General features: G+C 40.2%; 1 protein-coding gene across 1 annotated transcript in view; it reads right to left on the reverse strand.

Moving 5' to 3' along the window:
- Positions 1 to 12,043, reverse strand: part of WNT7B (Wnt family member 7B) — a 130,114-nt gene that overhangs the window by 69,958 nt on the left and 48,113 nt on the right. The gene's annotated exons all lie outside the window — the stretch shown is intronic.

Raw genomic sequence — 12,043 nt, forward strand, 5'->3', positions numbered from 1 at the left:
GTAAGCGGGGTGAAAGTAAGCACGTGTGCCCTGGTGCACAGCTCAGACAAGAGCCAGCAGGGAGCTGTTTAAAGAGCAGGCAGGGACCTGGGTTGCAATAGGACAGTCCCTATAAGAAATGTTCAGTTACTTTCACCCCTGGTGAGGTGCGGTGAGGAATGATAGAGGCAAGGGTCTGTATCCACCATTCAGTGGAGAACACCAGGCTGCAGAGTTGAGCCAGCACAGAGTTACTGCCCCCCTTTTGTTACAATCAAGGCCTCTACTGGTGACTGTTGTTGAACCAAAACTCTTCATTATGACTTGTACTGTTTACCCCCATTTGGGGATAAGGAGAGAGGTGTGTCTCTGTTCTGTGTTTGTTCAGCATCTAGCACAATGTGGTTTTGCTCCTCGGCTGCTGCTGCTGTGTGCTATGACAATACTCATAGTAAATAATCATCCTAAATCATTTACAACAACAACATAGGTGTTCTCTCATTACACATTGTGAGCCAGATTTTGCCACTTTAACTGAAATGTAATATCACCTTACTCCCCAAACGGGCCTGTCTACATGCATGCGACAACTAGTGAAATAAACTGCTGGTGTGCCCCTACAGAAACAAGTAGTAATAAACGTCAATTCCAGTGTACATATCGGACCAATTAGAGACAAATGCTGTAATGTTTATGACAGTTCCAACAACTATTTGTCTAACTGATGAACAATAAAATATATTTGTTAATGCTACATAGTTTTTATGAGGAAGTATGTAACCAAACTATCATTTAAATAAAGCAATTTTTATCTGTTTGTGTGTTCACTAATTGCTAATCTGTTTCGTTTTAGAGTCTACGCAGTAATCTTGGAGACACTAGTTTCTAGACCTGCAATATCATAACCTGTTGTAAGTAAAACTCCACATTGCTTTTGTGACCCATATCTGCTGTCTTTGCATCCAGTAAATTTGAAATCATTTGATAATTATGCAACCCTAGGTCCTGATCCTGTAACAATTAAAAAACCTGCTTAATGAATAAGCCAGTTGAGGTCAAAGGACACTGACCGGGCTTTAGCTGTTACTCAGTATACCCACGAGCACTCCCCAAAATTTTATATTCGTTGCCTGAACTCAGACACTGAACATTGTGACTTTGCTACCTGCTGAAAGAACATTCAGGATACTATAGAATCCCAATGAGAGACATTTTATGCACAGTTCAAACCCCTCTGCATCAGGTTTGTTCTTTGTTTTTATTTGTTGTTTTGTTTTTTAGTTCATAAATTTTCTGAAGACAAGCTGGGTTTACTGCACAATGCCAGGAAAATTATTTTAAGACTAAAGTGATGTAAGTTCAATGGTAAAAATAACACTGTATTTCTTCTAGTTCCTGACTGGCTGAGCTTACTCCAGTGTCTCAGGAGAGTTAGCTGAAGTCATTTTTCCCCCCAGAAAGTATTTTGCATCTCTGTTATTTTTCCCAAGCTGGTCTGAGCTGGGTGTATGTCTGGGGTCTGAGTCCCTTGCAAATCTCTATGAGTTGGTGAAAGCCTCATGGAGTAGCTATGTCTGCTTCTTGGTGCAACAGGAAATCCACCAATCCTTTGGAGATTCTCCACCACTGTACCTATATGCTTTTTGTGCTATGGTGTATCTGGATTCCTGCAGTTTTACTGGTGTTTTTGCAGCGGGGATGCTATTTTACTATGTAGTTTGTCTCCTGTAACGCTGGAATTTGCATTTTTAAAAATTGTATTCCCTTTGTACTCCTAGTATTTTGGAGAGTTATTTAAAGGGAAATAGTGGTGGTTATTCAATTTGGAAGTCACAGCTCAGACAGGGGAAATGGTGGCTTGCACTACTGAAACTTGCTGTGTGAGCTGCTCACCTCACTCCCAGTGTATACGCAGAAGATGTGACATGTGCAAGGTCAGCTTCAGTGATGCTGAAATGATTCCTGGATGAGAACTAGAAAGACTGTGTTAACGGTAAGAGTCAAACTGGAACTAGTTGAGGTATTCATCTAGAGATGCCCTCAGGCATTTATTAAATTCCTTTTAATTAAACATTCCGTGTCTTTTCCCACTCCCACCTCCAAGACATGTATTCATAGCTCATTACTTTTACAAGTTCACCTTAAAGAAAAGTCCCATAGAATTGAACAGAAAGTTCTAACTTTTCTGTCTGGGTTGTTTTTAATCACCCTAAAAAATAAAAACCCTACAGAAAGGGTACAATTTCCCATTAAGTTTTATAGGACTGTAGGGGGCTCCTATAGAATCCTGCCGGTTTCATTTCTAGTAAAAAAGTTGAATTTTCCAATGAAAGACTCTTATGGATGAGATAAGGATTCCTGTGAAGTTGCACTGTCTGCCCAACAGGGCACTGGGCTGGAAGTCAGGGGATCTGCATTCTATTTTCAGCTCTGACACTGATACGCTCTGTGATCTTGGCAAGTCCCCTTGCCACTCGGCAAGGGGTCGAGCATTCCAGCCCATAATATAGCAGAGCATGTGCTTCACTTTTAAGCATGTGAGTAGTATTGCTGAAATCAGTGGGGCTTACAATGGAAATAAATGGTTATGTTCTTGGTTAGATGTGTGCCAGAGAGTTCAGCACCCATCAGGATAGAGACCTAGGTGTCTGTCTTTCCCAGTGTAGACTCTTCAAAGTAGGTCTGTCTCTCTGTTTGGTGCTAAACAAATAACAGCATTCATCTCTTTAGACTAGTGGTTCTCAACCACGGCCCAATCAACACACAGCTGCAGCCCATAGAATATCCTCCGGGCCCTAGGTGACTCGTGGAGGCATTCTGGAAGTACACTGCACCCCTTGTGCCCCCACCAAAATTTTAATGGCTAAATGGGATGCTCTTTCATGCCCCCTGCCTGCTTCTCTGGGTGGCCGTCCCTGCACATCCTCTTCCCACAGGCACCAGTCACCTATGCTCTAGGCCATACAAGTAGCATATATATTGTGTGGCTGCATCCCACACTACATACAGAGATGTATCTGTATCTTATATGTGGCCCATAATGATAAATAGGCTGAGAACCATTACTTTAGAAACACAATTTTTAATGGAATCAGCCTTGGGGAAAACCAATTAATTCAATTAAGATATTATAAAATCACAAAAGCCAAAGAATTTAAACTAGACTTCTCCCCAAAAGAAAGAGGTATGTAAAAATATGACAAGATAATCAGATGTTTGAGGAGGAAGGGCCAGTTTGTTCCCTTTGTTTCACCAAACTACAGTGCATTATTGACAAGAAGAGAGGGTAAAGGAAGGGAAAGATACAATGCTAGCCATTGTGAGCAGTACAAATGGAGAGAATAGTAGCAGAAGTCATTAGATATTTGCACACAGTCTTTCAAAAACCAAATAAACACAAATTTCATAGCAAAATGCCACAGGGGATACTATATTTAGAGAATCTTCTTCATAGCCTGGATCCCCTGGTATAGCACATTATGTTCAGCCCAAGCCCAGGGGGTGGGTGGGATAGGGCAAGATGGCTGTGTGACACCTATGCAGCTTTCTTTATTTTAGACACAACTCTGCTCTGGACCCAGATCTTCTGGGATTGTCTCAAATGTAATGGTGCAATAGAAGAGAATCAATCCAAGAGTTATCTCGGAGATATATCCCTAACCACATGGTATGCTAGTATTACAGCCATGTCTTGACTTACTGTGACTGAACATAGAGATCCCTGTTGGGAATCTGTGTGACTGCAGCCAGCAAATGTATTTCATTGCTCCGGCTGCAAAAACTACCACTAGTTAGAAAAAGGTAACTGATAAGAATGGAATAACTGGCTCTTATATTTCATTCCATTCAACCTGTACTCGGACATAGCACAGAGGAGCTACAGCAGGGAGCTGGGGGTTGATCACAGGTTGGTGCCAGCATGAATTAGTTGCCTCTTAGCAGCTCTAATATATGCCCGGGACCTTATGCCAGAGGAGCATTGGGTACAGTTTAGCTCTGATCTGTCACCCTCTTACTCTTTTGTCCCACTCCCGCTACATTCCAGAACACACCCAATATGGCTCCTCTTTCCCCTCCTTCCCAGCAAAGCCACTTCCCTTGGATTTCCATGAACGGAAAGTTCACAGACAGTCCTACCTCCAAGGAATTATCTGGTTTGCTGACAATCTCTGGTAGCTTTAAGGAGCAGAAAATCCAGGCCAGTTCAGAGAAATGTAGCCAATTAATGCCCTTATGTAACTAACCACTGCCCCTATTAGATGAAAGATGGACCAGCTAGGTTAAACTGATTTTAAGCATAAATAAGCATATTTTCCGTACCTCATGACTGCTACTACCTTAATATTGCTACATTTTAGCTACAGCTATATTAGGAAAAAACAAAGGGTTGAATCTGAAAAGAGATGAGAGGAAACAATAGAGGGCTGAGGATGAGAAGGGCAGAAGAAGAGTTTATATTGTGAGGAGTATTACATCAGAATTACACCTGTATTAATGCTACTGATAGCTGTATAAAATGAGCCCCAGCTGAAGTATTTCCATGCTGTGTGGGAGAGAGGACCCTTTGTTTCAATCTTAGAATCCTGAAGTTTAATGTTTCACTAAAAGCAGGTGATTTGTGCCAGTTGTGCAATAATTATGCAGCTATTTGCTGCTACTCTAGATTGGCAGCATCTGAACTGATATTCAGGGCTAGATAGGGTGTGGGGAGGGAAGGAGAGAGAACAACAAAGTGCACAAAAATGTGGATCACATAGGGTGTGTCTAGACTACACGGTTTTGTCGACAGAACTCAGCAGTTTTGTTGACGGCTGTAAACCTCATTCTACGAGGAATAACACCTTTTGTCAACAGAATTCTGTCGACAGAAGGCATTATTGCATCTACTGTCCTTTGGATCTACACTGTCATGTCAACAAAGTGGCTTGTTTTGTCGACAGAACTGGATGTAGTCTAGACACTCTTTGTTGATGGAAGCTTTGTCGATAGTATCGGTCGACAAAACTTCTGTCAACAAAAGCCTGTAGTCTAGACGTATCCATAGTCTATGCCTGAAATCCACATAAAAGCTACTGATGTCTGCAATAGGGTATAAATTGGCTTGTAAAACAAAGATCATTACATAATATTTAAAATGTGAAACAATTCTATTTGAAGAATCTTTTATCTATTAAACACCCTCGATTCTAACAGTAAATAATATCTGGACAAATCTAAACCAATTTTGGTTGGGGTATTGAATCCCTAGAATTACATAAGAGAAAAAGGTTTGCCATTGACCCATAGCAAAATCAGTGTGCAGATGTTTTCATCTCATAATATTTTAGGTCAATCATGCTTGTGATTGAGAAGGCTGCTCTGAGAAAGGCCATGTGAACTGGCTCAAAGAAATTAAGAACCCTTTAGCTTCTGCATCACTGAACCATTATTTGTCTCTCAAAACAAAGTAAAGAAGAACCATTTCTAAGACCATGACATGTTTGCATGAGAAGTTTTGGGCTTTGACCATGACCAAAAGTGTGAGAAATCTCTCCAGAGAGCTGCTACTTGTGAGATGTCTAGCCCGGTTTGGTAGACTAAAGAGATTCAGATTGTTTGTTTGAATTAAACACCCAAACTATTAGGCACTCCATCACCAGTTTTAATCCTGCAAAGATAGGAGTCAGGATCCTGTCATTCCTGGATATCTTATTCAACATACTCTGCACCTTGTTACCAACACTATTTAAATAAATACCTACAGATTTAAACCAATGTTTACATTTTCCTAATCAACGTTAAGGTATTTAATTGTTATTGAAGATTATACTAATTATACTTTTTGGATGCTAACAGCTTACATTAGTCCACAGCAGTGAAGTGCACCAGTAAAATCAAGCTTTGCCAGCCCAAACGAGAACGGCGTAAGCAATATTCTGCATTTTTAAAAATTTATCCTATGGTCTCTAGGCTTGAGATGGCTGTAATGGCAGGATACAAATGGTTGTTGGGAAGTGTCACAATGAGATACAGTGCTACCCAAAAGCTGAAGTTAAATGTAAGTTTGAACACTGAATTTTGATTTCCTTGAACCCTTAATCCCTAGAATGGCTCAAATTTTCTTCTACATTGTTCACCCAGGTCAAATAACCATTGAACATCCTAGGAGGCACTACCCATGCGATAGGATTAGGAGGTCATGGGTTCAGTCCCTAACCTGGCCCATTCACCCCTGTCACAAATCTACTGAGTTGACAGACAAATCTTTGTGATAAGCTGGCCACCCATTCAGAGGGTCAGCAGCATTCCCACTTTTGGGGGAAATTTGACCGTGAGACTGATGTTGTCTGTGTATGGAGGCCCACCCCATGAGCACCCATAAACTGCAAAATCCCCATTTAAAATACATCCTCCCCCCATCTCCTTCTGCAGTAGTTAACGTCTTCCAAGTTGATTCACACCACTCAAGAAGCTTTTATTCTTACTTTTCAGGCACCCCAAAGAAAAATATTTCAAGAATGTTTTAATGATCTGTATTATAAAGGAAAAAATAAATGCAGTGGGTGTACATCATGTTTATTTGTTCAGTAAGTAACTTTAGCAAATAAAAGTAAATGTTCTGAATGCTTTCACTAAAAGCTATTATAAAATAATACCTTAATGCCATGTCTTAAAGTATACTTTAGACTCTCTTTAACTGGCCTCTTGTGTTTTTCATGCTTCAAAACTTCCCCCACCCTAGGGGAAAAAAAATTCCGCAGCATTCTTTCTGCATTGCATAAGTGCTAAGGTAAGAACCACCTTGTTTTGTTTTATTGTTGGGTGTTTGGAGAACTACAGCCTCACGCAGGATCTGATAACTAATCCATACAGTGTGCTACACTAGCAATACAGTCCAAACATCACAAACTAATTCCCAAACTACAGGCAGGAATCTGTGTCTTTGTTGTAGAACAGAACAACACAAGCCCACCCTAACCCAAAAGTCTGGTCTTCTGGAACTATAGAATGTCTTTATGGGCATACTTCGTACTAGCATTTACACAACGATGGATGATAATTAGATGTAGCAATTTCAAATGTTGCTGTTTGGCTGCGAAATAAAACAGAAGCCCAGATTTCTTGTGGTGTTTATGTTGTCCTGACACCTTTTATGAGAGTAGAGCTGTTGTAAAATCAGGTAATTACATTTGTTTACACAAATCTCCCTTAAGTTTTAACTGAATAGAGTATTCTTCATTTCCTGTCTAAGCTGTTGTGTATTATTGCTGTGCCCTGCTAAACCAGATGAGTTTACCTGGGAATTGGTGTGAGCTCAGGATACAGTTTTGTATATTACTTTACAGACACAAGGGAATACGCACACGACGTAAGGTTAAGTGCAGTCTTTGTCATTAAGTATGAGTCTTTGCAGAATCATGACCTAGGTTTGTCAAGTGCTTCAGAATGCAAGACATGCTAGTGCATAAAATATATCTTTTTACTGTGTATATCCTGTGTAGATAATAGTATGGATCTATAAACAACTCAGGAAAAATTGTTTATAGATACATGTGTTCAATTTGAAATTTTTTTTTCTGAGTGTTGGAGTAAAGTATCAAGTGGCTAAATCCTGGCCATAACTCACCATTAGACAGTTCTCCTAGTGAAAGGGAACATGCCAGTGGCATAAAGCTGTGGAGATGGCACCTGAGTAGACTGCTCTATACACCAGCATAGGGGAATGTTTGGAGTACAGGGAGCGGTGTGACAGAGCTATGCTAGGCCAATCCTCTACTGGTGGTAGCACACACCAAGGGCACATAAGCAAGGGCTCCATAAACAGTACCCTGATGTCCTTTGGAGCTAAACGCAGGAGATAATCAATACAGAAGATCTGGCATGAATTCTCACCCTCTTCATCCCTACACACCTCAGTCAAACTGTGCTTCAGTGCACTCACATGGCTCAACCCTGTTCTGGAGAGTGGCTGGAGCGAATGCTAGAAACCCGAGCCACTTTGAATATAGAGGCCCCAGCCCAGCCCCAACCCCAGGCCCTCAACATATCTAACTTCTCACCCCCAGGGTCATACTAAAACCAGAAGAATATATGAAAATGAATAGTTGAGACATTTATTTATTAACAATTAAGTCATTATACCAATAGCTTGTATATTAAAAATGGAACTTTAATTGTGAGTCTCCACTGCAAGTAATACTCTTCATTTTAGGAATTCTTTTCTGGCTTTATTGTGTGCAAACTCATTTTTAATTGAAGAAAAATCTAATTTATGTGCAACATCACTATTAATGTTAAGTATTGCAAGTCCACAGTGGCATAGCAAATGGGGGCAGAGGAGGCAGTTGTCCCCAGGCGCCATGCTGGGGGGGGGCACCAGTTTAGTGCCCCTATGCTTTCCCTGTCATCCCTGGGCTCGCCTGCTCCTCCTCCACCCGCCACCACCAGCTAGAGCCTCCTCCCTGCCTCTCAGCCCCAGCCTGACCCTCCTCCATCTCCACCAGCAGGTTAGTGTATGCGGGGGCCTGGCCCCAAACTGGAGGAGGTGGAGGAAGACGTGGTACAAGCTGCCCCCCCCCCCAAGGATCCGGCTCAGCTGTGCACCAGGTTTAAGGCCCCAAGGGGGGGGTGTGTGCAAATTTTTCCTTTGCTCCTGGGTGCGTAACACTCTTGCTACACCTCTGCGAGTCCACTCACATGCTCTTGTCCCATTGTAGAATAATGCTAGTTCTTTACTTGTTTTAACACACTGAAGGAACATTTACCTGAAGCCACTGATGCAGGGAGACTGACAAAAATATGTAGTGCAATTGTGATATTAGGAAATACAGTCAACAGGCTGAGATCGAATGTTACTTGAAGCAATTCTTTTGGCTTAAAGTTGGTGGAATGTATAAATTTCAGGAACATGATCTTGTCACAGAGATCTCTTGAAATTTAATTATTGTACCTTTGTTGAAAATGTTCAGTCACTGAACATAAATCTTCATCACTTAACTCCCAAAGGAATCCAAAAAAGGTACAAATTTGTTGCAGTGACTGAAATTGACGTGTAAGACCAGATTTGATTAAATCAATGACAAAAAAAGAAAAAATATTGACTTGTTAGCGCCTTTCTGTATCAGATTGAGATTTTAGGCTGCGATTGGTGGAAAACTCAGATGAAATGTCCATTTCCTGCGCTACTGATTTGTACTCAGAAAGGATTACATCCCATTGATCACAAATCTTTTGAATGTCTTTAAGAAGTTGTTCAATGTTATCCCTCTCGACATCTAATGTAGCATTGTGTGCTTCAATTACAAGATTAGCTTCATGGATGATTTTTAGCAGCTTCATACACATGGACACCATAAAAATGAATTCAAAAATTGATGTATACTTCTGAATAAACTTAAGTTTAGTGCAAGTCTGTGCTGTGAGAGTAAGAGATTCAAGCTCACTTAAAGCCTTTCTCACAGAGTTCAAACGCTGTGCAACTGGTTTTATTCCATCAGTTCATGCTGACCATCTCATTGTCAACATGCCAGAAGGGAAGCTTTCGAGGACTGCTACTGAAGATGTTGTACAATTGCTGGATTGTTCCAAAGTATGTGATTATTTTCTTGCATGATTCAGCACAATCAACGCCAACAAAATGTAGTGTGTGGTTGACACAATTGGAGAAATACAGTTTGAATTTTGCTCAAGAAGAACTGTTTGTACTCCTCTGTACTTCCCAGCCATATTAGATCTATTGTCATAGGTTTGGTCAATGCAGACTTGAAAATTTAATTTGAAGTCTTCCAGATTTTCTAATACATGAGTGGTGATTACTTCTCTAGTTTTTTCGTGAAGTTATTGAACAAAATTAATCGTTCTTCAACTAAAACCTTTGAACTTCCTGCAATTTTAAAATATCCAACCGCCAACGTCATTTGTTATTTATGAAAACAATCTGGAATTGCATCAAACATAATTGAAAAGTACTTCTCATGTCGTATCTCGTCAAGAATTGTTGTTTGCACAGACGTCCCACGCAGCTCAATAAACTCATTTTGTATTTTGGTAGACGGATAATGGAATTGCATTTTAATTGTATATACTTCCCAATGAATATTATACAACAACAGCTTGGGGATGTTATTTACTATGGCCCTTATCGCCTTATTTCAAAGTCTTGAAATTTCGACTGCTAACATGTTCCCGTTATTCACTTTCTCTAATAATTGGTGCGTTATTATGAATACAAACATGGGGCGATTACCAGATTAGATATAAAGTGTATTAAGCAACTAGAAATAAAAGTTTATTATCACCAAATAAGCCTTTAAAGGTGAATCTAAAACTGGACAAAGAGGTAGCTTATAGCTGAGTCTGTTATGGTTATTGTGTACGAAGACACATAAGAAAAACAGGAATACGAAAATCTCCTAGTCAGAGATAAATATGTAATTTAAAGGTTAAACTCACCCTCAGACCAAGCAAAATCACTTTACAGTAACAGAATTAATTACGACATTCAAAACCTGTAAACTATGCAAAGACTGTATACAGTGTTTCATAATGTAGAATCACTAATCACAAGAGCTATTGCAGTATCCAGTCATGCAAATAAAAACTCATAAGTGACCAAAAAATTGACGAAGGCCTGAGGTCCTGCAATGATTTAAATCAATTTTTGCAGGTACATATAGCTTCATTTGTTAACTCTGTTATAACCACAAGGTATATAATAAACTGAAATGACTAGGTAAAAAAATGCCAACATTTGAGGCCCCTTGATCTCCTGAGGCCCACGCCAAATGGCCTTCCTGAGCCCACCTCTGATAGGGCCTGACTGATACTAAAGCCTTCTGCAATAAGCAAACCAACACACTTACGTCTCTTGAAGAAAGAAATGCCTCCTTTTCTTCTCAGTCTTTGCAAATTATTGTAATAAAAAATAAAAAATTTAACATGTCTTTGATCAATAGTTTAAAAAAGCTTCTATCTTGGAAAGAGTTAATAAAAATAACTGTGGTATTTTACAATTATACTCAGCAATGAAAATAACTTAACATTTCTTACAGGTACTGTCCTATTGAAACCCGGGTCCCTGCCAGCTCTTTAAATAGCTCCCTGTTGGCTTTTGCTGCAGCTTAGTCAAAAAGGAGCAATCAAGGATGATAAAGCCATTGCGGATAAACTAAATGATTTCTTTGCTTCAGTCTTCATAAGAACATAAGAACATCTGTACTGGGTCAGACCAAAGGTCCATCTAGCCGAGTAGCCTGTTTGCCGACAGTGGCCAGCACCAGGTGCCCCAGAGAGGGTGGACCGAAGACAATGATCAAGCCATTTGTCTCCTGCCATCCTTCTCCAACCTCTGACAAACAGAGGCCAGGGACACCATTTCTATCCCCTGGCTAATAGCCTTTTATGGACCTAACCTCCATGAAATTAAATACCTTCTCTTTAAACTCTGTTATAGTTCTAGCCTTCACAGCCTCCTCTGGCAAGGAGTTCCACAGGTTGACTACACGCTGTGTGAAGAAGAACTTTCTTTTATTAGTTTTAAACCTGCTACCCATTAATTTCATTTGGTGTCCTCTAGTTCTTCTATTATGGGAACTAATAAATAACTTTTCTTTATCCGCCCTCTCCACACCACACATGATTTTATGTACCTCTATCATATCCCCCCTTGGTCTCCTCTTTTCTAAATTTGGGAATCTCCCTAACGTCCTCAGCCATGAAGACTGAGGGAAAAATAACAACCCCAACTATATGTACAGGAAAGAGATCTTGGAGTTATTGTGGATAGTTCTCTGAAAACTTCCACACCGTGTGCAGCGGTGGTCAAAAAGGCAAATAGGTTGCTAGGAATTATTAAGAAAGGGATAGAAAAGAAGACATAGAATATCTTACTGCCCCTGTATAAAACTATGGTACGCCCACATCTTGAATACTGTGTACAGATGTGGTCTCCTCACCTCTAAAAAGATATTTTGGCCTTGGAAAGGGGTCAGAAAAGGGCAACTAAAATGATTAGGGGTTTGGAACGGGTCCCATATGAAGAGAGGTTAAAGCGACTGGGACTTTTTAGTTTAGAAAAGAGGAGACT

Source organism: Pelodiscus sinensis, chromosome 1 (genome assembly GCF_052426305.1).
Source record: "Pelodiscus sinensis isolate ZL-2025 chromosome 1, ASM5242630v1, whole genome shotgun sequence".
In the NCBI taxonomy this organism is placed as follows: domain Eukaryota; kingdom Metazoa; phylum Chordata; order Testudines; family Trionychidae; genus Pelodiscus; species Pelodiscus sinensis.